The 11,580-nt window shown below is 38.0% G+C and overlaps 1 non-coding gene across 1 annotated transcript; it reads right to left on the bottom strand.

The window, feature by feature from the left end:
* Positions 1 to 2,122: 2,122 nt before the first annotated feature.
* On the bottom strand, positions 2,123 to 2,196 carry TRNAS-CGA (transfer RNA serine (anticodon CGA)). The gene has a single exon. It is a non-coding gene; the product is annotated as a tRNA-Ser (tRNA).
* Positions 2,197 to 11,580: the final 9,384 nt, after the last annotated feature.

Here is an 11,580-nt window from a genome sequence, read left to right as displayed (position 1 = left end):
CTTGTATAATTAATGAAACGTATCTAATTCATGCATATTTTAAACCATTACAGTATTAGTCTGTCTTCCATAATGTGTGAAGATAGACTGACAAATCTCCTTATAGTCCTAAAGTGATCATTCTTCTAGTTATTCGATCATGATAGTTATAGGGAGGGAGACATAAATTCTCGAATGTTCATAAAGTTAAGGTTTTCAATAAATGATGAAGAACATATGTAATATAATAATCATGCCTAAATAAAATGATTAACCTCACATGACCTTACTTTGGGGGGGACAATTTGAAAAGTAGGGCTTGGCCAAGAGTGTAGGCTTAACCTAACAGGCACGGATTCGACTCAAGGTCTAACATACAGGCCCTGGATTCAATCCTAAGCTTAACCTTACAAGGTCATTAGCTTTACAGACTAAAGTTTGATGTCCAAGAGTGCTGGCTTAAGCCAAGAGGCACAGATTTGTTGCCCGGCTCAACCTTACAAGGGCATTACAGACTCGAGTTTGACATTCGAACCCAGGCTTAACCCAACTAGATGACACATGGTCCATGGGCTTTAGGAGCTGAGCTTGTAACGGGATGGCGGCCATATACACTATCTTAATAGGACTAGGCAGATGGTGTAAAGCTTAATACATGCGCTTTATTCATAGGGGCATAACGCTGAAAAGTTACATCAGGTCAAGGAGCTGAGTGACTGCAAAAGTGCAAAAGGGCTAAAGATCAACATGGTAAAAGGACAAATGTGCATAAGTATTAAATGGCTAAAGGACAAAATAGCAAAAGGGCTAAAAGCTAAAGGGCAAAAGTCAAAGACACTAGCGTGTGAGCTGATGCGCAACATACTGTTGGTTTTTAGTGTTTGGAACCGTAAATTTTATGTTGTAACAATTCGAGCTCAGAGATTTGAATTCTAGAGACTTATAGTAGCTCATAATACTGTTGATATCACTTAAGAGATTAAAACGTAAAAGCTTGTGTGTTTAATTGAAATGCAACAAGTTCGACTTCCTTTCGAGTGGGGGGGAGGGCAATAATATTATTCGCTTTATGTCTTACTAACTACACTCCAACGTTTGAAAAGTGTTGAAGATCCAATCTGCTTTCATGCTGAATACTCAACATTCATGCACAATAAGAAAGTTAAGGCCAGCACTTTAACCGCCTGAGCAACTCAACTCGACAATTAATTTGCTAAGTGCAAAAATTTCAATCCCCATTTCAAACCATTTTTCAAGATGCAGACGTGCTAGAATTTAGTCCTGCAAGTTTTTAGGTATCTGCCAGTAAATCTAACGACACAAGTCTGATGTATTTGAACACTTTCAAATACCATTGGGCTGAGCCAGAATCGAACCTGCCTACATATTTTTTATCAACATTCATATTTACGACATCAGAAGAGATTTAATTAATTTAATATGAGATAATAATTTTTCTTCAATTGCAATTTCTTTTCTCAAATTTAAGACTTTGAAATGAAATGTCGTATGGCTTTTAGTGCCAGGATATCCCAGGACGGGTTCGGCTGACCAGGTGCAGGTCTTTCTATTTGACTCCCGTAGGCGACCTGCGTGTAGTGATGAGGATGAAATGATGATGAAGACAACACATACACCCAGTCCCCGCCCAACCCAGCCGGGAATCCAACCCGGGACCAGCTGAACTGAAGGCCAGTACGCTGACCGTTCAGCCATGATTAAGATATATTGGGATTCCTATTCATCAATTAGCTTAAGCATTTTGAATATATTTAGACTTAAGAAGTAACATAAATTATATTTTTGCGGAAACCAACGATTCGTAGGATGGAAACGTCAATCATTATTACTGGCATGTAATGCACTCGTCGAAAAGCTCTTCTCATCTTTCTTGGAACTCACGTTAAAAATATTAATCGTCGCACCCTCAGAGCACACTGGCCTGGATTTGTTTCACAATCCGCTCTGGATGGAGGAAAGGTGCAGTAGGTTATATTTATAATACTATGGAGAAACGTATATATGAATATTGAATTTTCACGACCACATTGTAATCGAAAGCGACTTTCAACCTATTAGGTCGTGTTACGTACATTTAGTACGTGATGAAGAGGTGTTAAGTACAGAACAAAAATGGCCAACCAGACACCAGTGGGATCCGAACCCACAACCTCCCGATTTCGTGTCGGTTGCTCTACCAACTGAGCTATGGTGGCCTAGGCCGTCTTTGTTCTGTTGGAAAGGATCTAAGCTACAGATCTGGTACTACTACCATCACACTGTAGAGTGCGTTCATTTGCCCGTTGAGGGCCAAGTCAATGAATATTTTCACGACCACATTGTAATCGAAAGTGACTTTCAACCTATTAGGTCGTGTTACGTACATTTAGTACGTGATGAAGAGATGTTAAGTACAGAACAAAAATGGCCAACCGACGCGAAATCGGGAGGTTGTGGGTTCGGATCCCACTGGTGTCTGGTTGGCCATTTTAGTTCTGTACTTAACATCTCTTCATCACGTACTAAATGTACGTAACACGACCTAATAGGTTGAAAGCCGCTTTCAATAATAATGGATGTCTTTGACAAGTTCGTTTCACAACAAACTAAAGTGTTAGTTCCATACGAAAATACTACTGTGGGTGAACAAAAGGTTCACTTTAGGGGAAAATGCCCCTTTATGTAGTACTTACCTACCAAACCAAGAGTAAAATATGGAATAAATCTGTGGCTCATCTCTGATTTGGACACGGCTTACGTGTGCCCCACTGAAGTTTACAACGTAAACCAGTAAACAGACATAGAGAAGTGAACCAGGAAAGGAATGTGGTATTGAGACCTTTCAAGGATATTGAGGAAACAAGGAGGAACATCACTACATAAAATTTCTTCACCAAATTCACCCTGGCTAGAGAGCTTCTGAAAAAGAACCACATTTTCAACAATGACTGCTTTGTTCTTTCTAAAATAACTGATCATCACCTTTCATACTGGAGCAATCCTAGAGACTTAACACTTGCTGATCCCATATTCCACACTCCTCGAACAGACCTATTGCCAGGAACTCAAGTTTCCATGCAGCATTTAATAAGGGATCAGAAAACTCATGGAACCAAACTAGTTCTCCAAAACACAAAATCAAGGTGAATCTGTGATGTATAGGTTAGTATAATTACTTAAAAAGGATAAAAGATGATCATCGAAGAAACATACGCAAGTGCCAGCCAACAAGGGTTATACCATGGATGGTTCACGGGGGAAAGATATAAATAATACACAAGCAGTCATGACAATACAAGGACACTAGTGTATGAACAAGAATTGGCTACTTCAGATGTATTGAAACAAAAGACACAACAAGTTACAAATAGTACAGCACAAAAAAATTTGAGATAAATTTCACAATGAATAATAAAGGAAATGTTACAAACATCAGTGAGAGTGACACTAACATTTACAATTACATTAATTAAAAAGAACAGATGTTTCCTAACCAAATGTGCAATGAGAAAGAAGAAACATTAGGGAAGATATTGTAGAAAGAAAAGAATAGGAGAATCCTGCTGAATTAGTGTCCAGACGACTACAAATGAACGTAATCACCAACAAGACAGTTTGCTGCCATGCTCCTATATGGTTGAATCCCTTAAGTAGCCCAAAATGAAAACGTGATGATCAAATTCATCTCCCAATTCACAAAATGCCACTAATGCTTCTTACAGTCATGCATGATGATCTGTTCATAACAAAAGTTGCAAGATTAAACAAGGTATAGACAGTAGCTGCATATTGTTTGCAAATTATCTGAGATTAATTCAACAATGCTACAAAAGTTCATTGAGATCCACCTATTCAGTACACATCGGGTTCTTAAAATTAAGATTTTGCTGGGCTGAGTGGCTCAGACGGTTAAGGCGCTGGCTTTCTGGCCCCAAATTGGCAGATTGGATCCTGGCTCAGTCTGGTGGTATTTGAAGGTGCTCAAATACGTCAACATCGTGTCGGTAGATTTACTGGCATGTAAAAGAACTCCTGCAGGAAAAAATTCCGGCACCTCGGCATCTCCAAAAACCGAAAAAGTAGTTAGTGGGACGTAAAACAAATAACATTATTATTATTAAATTAAGATTTACATCATGTCATACTAATTTAATGGGACATGTTTCGTCCATTGCATGGGCATTATCAGCTGTGAACTCATGCGTAAAGGATAAAAACAGGGTCCTGTTTACACTAGTCAAATCGTTACATAGAGAAACATGTGTTATCAAAATGAGGAAACTTGTTGTAAGTTCACAAATGACAATTTACACAATTAAGACATGTCTAAAAATATGTGTGAGAATAATTGTTAATGTTGGTTCAGACTTACATTGATATCTTTAAAGCATTTTTTAGAATAGCCAATCTATCTATATTTTCATAAACAATAATAGAGGCTATGGCTACAATTATGGCCTCAAGTTTCAAGTTCAAAGTATGAATGGAATCTAGTTCAAGGCAACTCAATTTGAAGTCATAGAATGGTTACCATGAACAGTAAGTAGTTTAATCATTGAAGGATGACATTGAATATACTTGCAGGAAGCTTGTAGTGTTATCATAGAGTGCACATCTGTGTGACTGATGGAGTCATTATTGTTATCAAGCCCGTATTTGTAAGTCTTCTTATTCTTGTTGAAAAAGTGAAAAAAGGTTCACGACTGTGTGTTGCCGTGTGTGTCTTTAGTAGCTGATGTGTGCTATTGGTCAAATGGGAATGCTTGCGCTTCAAGTTGGCTACAACTTGAATGTTGAATCAGCTATTGAGAGAAGTGTGGTGATGAAACTGTAATGAGAGGAGGGTACAAGGATTTTAGAACATCAGAGAAAAAAAGGGTTAAATTTGATGAAAAACGCTGCGTATACATTTCCTTACCCCCTCGACTTTTCTGGTGTGAACTAGTTGCCTTTGCAACCTCAGAACAGATGACACTTGCACTTCTTGTATTGTATATGTGTGGAATTGAGGGAAAGGGTGTGGAGGAGACAAGATGGGTAGAGAGCTGAGGTTATGTGCTGTTTGCTGTAGGAGGTTGGTAGGGGCAGACACAGAGGGAGTTACCTTTAATGGAATGATGGGAGCTTTTTTAGAATTTTATTTTGATTCAAATTTCGTGATTGTAACAATTTGGGTAAAATCTTGTATAAGAGATTCTTTACTTCGATCATTCAGATTTAGGTCTTTGTTATAGTATTGGTCCAAATATATATAAATGCTTTCTAATTCATTCATTATTTCCCTTTGCCTACTCTTGATACTTGTAAGATCCTGTTCGATAGTTATGAATTGATGCCCTTTATCTATCATGTGATAGCTTGTTGTGCTTATTGGCATTATAATGCTCTTCATACCTTTAGGTTGAGGTATTTGTTTAACTTATAAGAAGTCTGGTTGGCTTTCACATAGCATGTTGCAAATCTCATGACTGGTCCGTATTGAAATGTACATTAATGTATCAAAGATAAGAAAGTTTATTGAGATTCACCTATTCAATACACATTGGGTTCTTAAAAATTAAGATTTACATCTAGTCATACTAATTTAATGGGACATGTTTCACTCAATGCATCGGCATCATCAGCAGTGATCTCATGCCTAAAGTATGAAAATCGGGGTCCTGATTATTCTAGTCGAAGTGTTTCATATAGAAACATGTATGGTATGTTATAAAAATGCGGACACTGGTTGCAAGTTCACAAATGACAATTTACAAACTTAAAACACATCTAAAAATTATGTGTGAGAATAATGGTTAATGTTAGTGCAGTCTTACATTGATATCTTTAAAACATTTTTAGAAATATCCAATTGGACTATATTAACATGAACGATAAGAATGTCCATCGCTAAAATTATGGCATCAAGTTACAAGTGCAAAGTATGAATGGAATCTGGTTTACCTCTTTTGGACCCAGTGTCCATGATCATATACACAGCTTTCAGCATTCTTTTTCTAATGATTCAAGTCTACTTACAACTTCTGAAACGGCTTGTCCATGTTCATTCACTTCCCCGCTTCTGCTTTTGGTAACTTAGTACATCTATCAGGGACTCATGGAAGTAGAGGAATAAATGAGCATCAGCTTGCACTGATGGCTGAGAATTCATCAGATAAGACGTCTATATTTCTCGATTATATTAGTAAATTAACATTGTTGTATGGTTTAGAACTATTAATATTTAAAGTAAATTGCACATATAATGATTAGATGGGTATAGTTTGACTGGGTAACCTTCCATTGATGTGTCATCTGTGTATAAAACAGTATGTACATGATCATGTCCATCCTGTTCAAGGTTTGTTTACTTAAGGGATATATAACCTCAATTACTTTTCAATTCATAAAGTATACATTGACAGTATAAATGACTTTTATAAGCATGATATAAAATACAGTGATTGTTGTAACTGCCTGTAACAATAATTATCACATATTAGGTCTAGATATAATAGTGAATATATTTGAAACTGTAAACATAGCAGAATTACTCGTGGTTCTAGTGAAGTAAATTATTTAAATCTGAATAGCTTATAACTGCTTTATTTCTTATTCAGGATATAATTACAAGGTTTTATTTCTTTTAGGTCCATCTAACACAAGTGACAAATGCTTGGATGCATCTCAGATACTGGATTTGTTGGAAGCAGGTGAAGTATCTGATGTGGATGACTTCCTCAGTGATGAAGAAAATGTAATTCATCATGATAAGAATATTAGACACTCACTGAGAACTGGAGTCGACTATCAACAGAAAACTCAGCACGTATCAAGTGATGAAGGGAGAGAAGATGAAGAGGATGAAATTTTGACCTAAGGATCATTTCATGAAACATATGCAAATTTTATCACTGCAAAAGAAGGACAATAGGTGGCGCTGAAGTTCATTAGTTATTTCTGACATTGAATGGGAGGCCCCAGAAGGGAAATGTGATGAATGTTCCTTTAGTATATAAAACTGTCTGATTCTGATAAGATTGCATGGTGTATTAATATTTGTGCTCTGCAGAACATCATAACCAACTTCAAACCAGCTACAAGCCATGAGATTCAGGTCTTGTTTGCTCTGCATATTGCTGTTGGCTGCTTGCAGTTTCCTAGAGTAAGACATTTCTGGGACAGCACACTTGGAATATCAATATTTCTAGATAACAGGACCCGTGACAGATTCTCCAATTGCACAACAACTTGCATATCGTGAACAATTTAGATAGACCTGATGATTGCAATGATAAACTGTTCAAGGTACACCCTCTTTACATTGCTGTACGTGATTGCTGCTTGCAGTTACAATTAGAAGATAACTTATGTATCGAAGAGCGGATGGTTCCCTTCAGAGGACATTTTTCAGTGAGACAGTACGTCAGGGTAAGCCCTACCCTTGGGGGTTCAAAATTTTTGTTCCATGTGGCAAAAGTGGTTTAGCGTACGATTTCTTACTATATCAGGGCAGCACAAGGGTCCTAAATCAGGATAATGTACAACAGTTAGGACTAGGGGCAGCCGTGGTACTGCATTTATCAAATCGAATTCACAACCATAGTCAGAAATTAATTTATGACAACTTCTTTTCAACTTACAACTTGTTCCGCATTCTAACAAGTAACAACATACTGGCAGCAGGTACATGCTAGTCCACCTGTAATATCTGACAGTGATGCAAAGAAGAAAGGAAAAGGTCATAGTGATCACCTTGTTACTAATGATGATGTGGTGATGGTCAAGGGGATGGACAATCATTTTGTTGTATTTGTGTCCAAGTTTCTTGGTATCGGGACAAAAGATAGAACTCTAAGATGGGATTCAAAAGCAAGCATGTCGATGTTACACACCCTGAAATTGTGAAACTATATGATTATGGAATGGGTGGAGCAGATCTCCTTGATCAACTAATCAGCCTATACCGAATTTATATCAGGTCAAGGAACTGGATTCTGAGAATGCTTTTTCATGCCGTGGATTTAGTTCTGTGTAACAGCTGGATTGAATATCGGAGAGACTATGAGTTATCTGGTGTACCTAAAAAGCAAGTTATGTATCTGGTTCACTTTCACATGCGAGTTGCAGAGGGCCTTCTGAAAGTTGGTAAAGCGGTATATACAAAGAAATGTGGATAACAATCGCTTGAACAAGAAGAAGTAATAACAGCACCAACATGGAGAAGAAGAGGTGAGATACGCCCCACAGTGAAGTTTCAAAAGGATCTAACTGATCATGTGCCTCAGCACAATCAACAGAAAGAGGCAGGAATATGTAAGAAGTGGGGCTGTATTGGGAGATCGCATTTCCGATGCAACAAATGCAATGTACATCTGTGCCTCAACAAGGACCGTAATTGTTTTGGTGGATTTCATAGGATGTCTGAAAATAATGGCAAGTAATTAATGATGCCTATGTTGGAGATGTTGCCATTTCTATAGTTATCTTATGATGATCTACTGTTCAAGCTGTAAATTATATTCAAGTGGCTGAACACAAGTGACAGCACCTATTAGTGCAGATAGTACATGAATATGGACATCCCATAAATGTCAATAACAATTTTTTTAAATGTTTGCTAATGTTTATGGACATCCCTTCAGAAGCCAATGTCTCTCAAAAAAATATGTAGATGGGAAAAATTCAGGTCTGAAAGGGTTAAGGCAACTCAATTTGAAGTCGTAGAATGGTTACTATGAACCTTAATTAGTTTAATAAATGAAAGATGACATTGAATATTCTTGTAGGAAGCTTGTAATGTTATCATACATTAGAGTGTACAGCTGTGTGACTGATGGATTGTTATTAAACCAGTATTTGTAAGGTGAGTCCACAAAGAAAAGTAAAGCAAAGTCATCTTCATACAGACCATGAAGGCCCTTGGAGGAGTGGAAGGTAAAGGCTTCCACTATTTGTAACCTCGGCACGTGATGGGGTAGAGAGGTTAGCTCTATGCCCGGCCGTATTTGGCCCCAGGAATTAACCTGGTACTCATTTTTGGTGTAGGCTGACTGAATCTCAGGGCCATATGCACCTCCAGAAATGGAAATCTCGTTTCTTAAATTTTACGACTTCCTGAGGGGATATGAACCCACGTCCTTCCGAGCGAACTGAGCACACCTTTACTGCCTCGGCCAGGCAGCCCCTAAGGAGAGTCCACAGTCTTCTTATTTTTATGAAGAGGTGAAAAAAGGTTCACAACTGTGTTGCTGTGTATGTCTTTAATAGCTGATGTGATAGCTTCCTCTTGTACTGTTAGTCAAATGGCGACGCTCGTGCTTGAAGTTGGCTACAGCTTGAATGTTAAAATCGAAAGCTGAGGGATGTGTGGTGAAGAATCTGTATTGAGAGGAGGGTAGAAGGATTTTGAAGATTAGGGAACAAAGGGTTAAATTTGACAAAAAACGCTGTGTATACATTTACATACCCCCCTCAAACTTTGGGGTATGAACTAGTAGCCTTTGCAGCATGAGAACAAATCACACTTTAACTTTTTGAATTGTATCTGTGTGGAATTGAGGGAAGGGTGTGGCGGAGGAGAGTTGAGCTTATGCGCTGTTGGCTGAACATTTACAGCGATAAGGCACAAACTTCTTTGGAGTAGGTAAAGATCAAGGCCTTTCTGCAAAACAACCCTCAGAAAACCAACTCCACACAACTGCAGGCATGGGACTGACATGGCATTTTATCCCTCCTGCAGCACCACACTTTGGTGGAAACTGGGAAGCAGCTGTCAGGAGTCTGATATATCACTTCTGAGGAATGATGGATTCTTATCACTTCACCAACAAAGAATGGACCACTCTTAAAACAGATACTCATATCCTCTCACCAAATATTTTTTAGACATGTTTTAATTGTGTAAATTGTCATTTGCGAACTTACAACAAGTTTCCTCATTTCTATGACACATGTTCCTCTATGTAACACTCTGACTAGAGTAAGCAGGATCCTAAATTTTATCCTTTAGGCATGAGATCACGGGTGATGATCATGCAATGGGCGAAACATGTCCTGTTAAAATAGTATGACAAAATGTAAATCTTAATTTTTAGAACAGAACCCAATGTGTATGGAACAGGTTGATCTCAATAAATGTTTCTAACATTATGGAATGAATGTACATTTCAATATGGACCAGTCACGGGACTTGTAATATGTAATTACCTGAGATTGTTGTAAACAACCCACGGAGTGAAATGAAAGTCCACTGTTCATATTGGAGTTGAACCCTGTAGACAAATGTTGGATGAATGTTGTGTAAGAAACTATCAACTCATATTATGACTATAAATCCAATCAAAGATAAAGAAGGCAATCTTCTTGTCGGCAGAAGACTGCACAATACTCCAATACTACTGGAGCGGAAACATTAGAAATTCTGTACCATATCGTCTCACAAATATAATTATGATAACACCTTTGACTGCTTCATCCTGGCACTCAACTCTCCGGAGAGGCAGGTTTAGGATCTCATCAGCAAGGGGGATGGAAGAAGCTACACTCTCGGTTGAATGCAGATACCTCAGAACAATTAATGCAAAATACACAAAGGGTGCACGTAACCCCGACGTACCCATTCCTGAAAACTTCAATACACTATGCTGGCCAAATTCTCATAAAAAATGGTGTGAGATCAAACAAGACCAGACTGCCTAGCTAACAAGGCTGTCTACATACATATGATACCTGATCTCACCACAACAACATTTCTCTCTGCACTTTATCGACTTAGTTCTCATAGAGGTCAACACCTCAACATTTACAGTGATAACGCACAAACGTTTTTGGAGCAGCTAAAGAAATTAAGACCTTTCTACAAAGCAACCCTCAGTAAGCCAACTCTTTCACACAACTGCAGGCATGGGACTGACATGACATTTCATCCCTCCTGCAGCGCCGCACTTTGGTGGAAACTGGGAAGCTGCTGTCAGGAGTCTGATATATCACCTCAGACGAGTGACGATGGATTCTAATCGCTTCACCAACAAAGAATGGACCACTCTTACAACACATTCTCACATCCTCTCACCAAAGCTAAATGATGACCCTTTTGACACTTCATAACCTGGATCTGCCCAAGATTTTATTTTTTGAGAATCATCTTGCAACTTTTAGCGTTGGATAATGTGCATTATTAAGATCCCAGAAAAGCTTTAATTTTATTTAATCGACATGTAACTTCCGAAAAAAAGGCCCGTGCCATGTGCCATATATGGCATGCTGGGCAGTAGTGCTGTCTTTCGTTTCACATATGAGAATTTGGATGTTATTCCGCATCTGGCTTGCAGATACGCCTTTATCCAACACTTTCTCTTGTAAATCATCAGTATACAAGTTTTTCTTCAATATTTGCATATATTACAAAAATAATGTTGTTCCAGACCTATTAAAAATACCTAGATTTTTGGTGCTAGGTATGATTTTATAGGGGTTGTAAATGACCTGAGCTGTTAATTGTATGAGGAAATGAATTTATAATTAATAATGCTAAAATATCACAAGCTACCTAAATCACTTATTACATCGGAATCAGTCTGTATGAGGAATTATAGCAGCGGTATGTACAGAGATAAGTCA

The sequence above is a fragment of the Anabrus simplex genome, chromosome 10 (assembly GCF_040414725.1).
Source record: "Anabrus simplex isolate iqAnaSimp1 chromosome 10, ASM4041472v1, whole genome shotgun sequence".
Lineage (NCBI taxonomy): Eukaryota > Metazoa > Arthropoda > Insecta > Orthoptera > Tettigoniidae > Anabrus > Anabrus simplex.
This window is presented reverse-complemented; position numbering and strand designations above follow the sequence as displayed.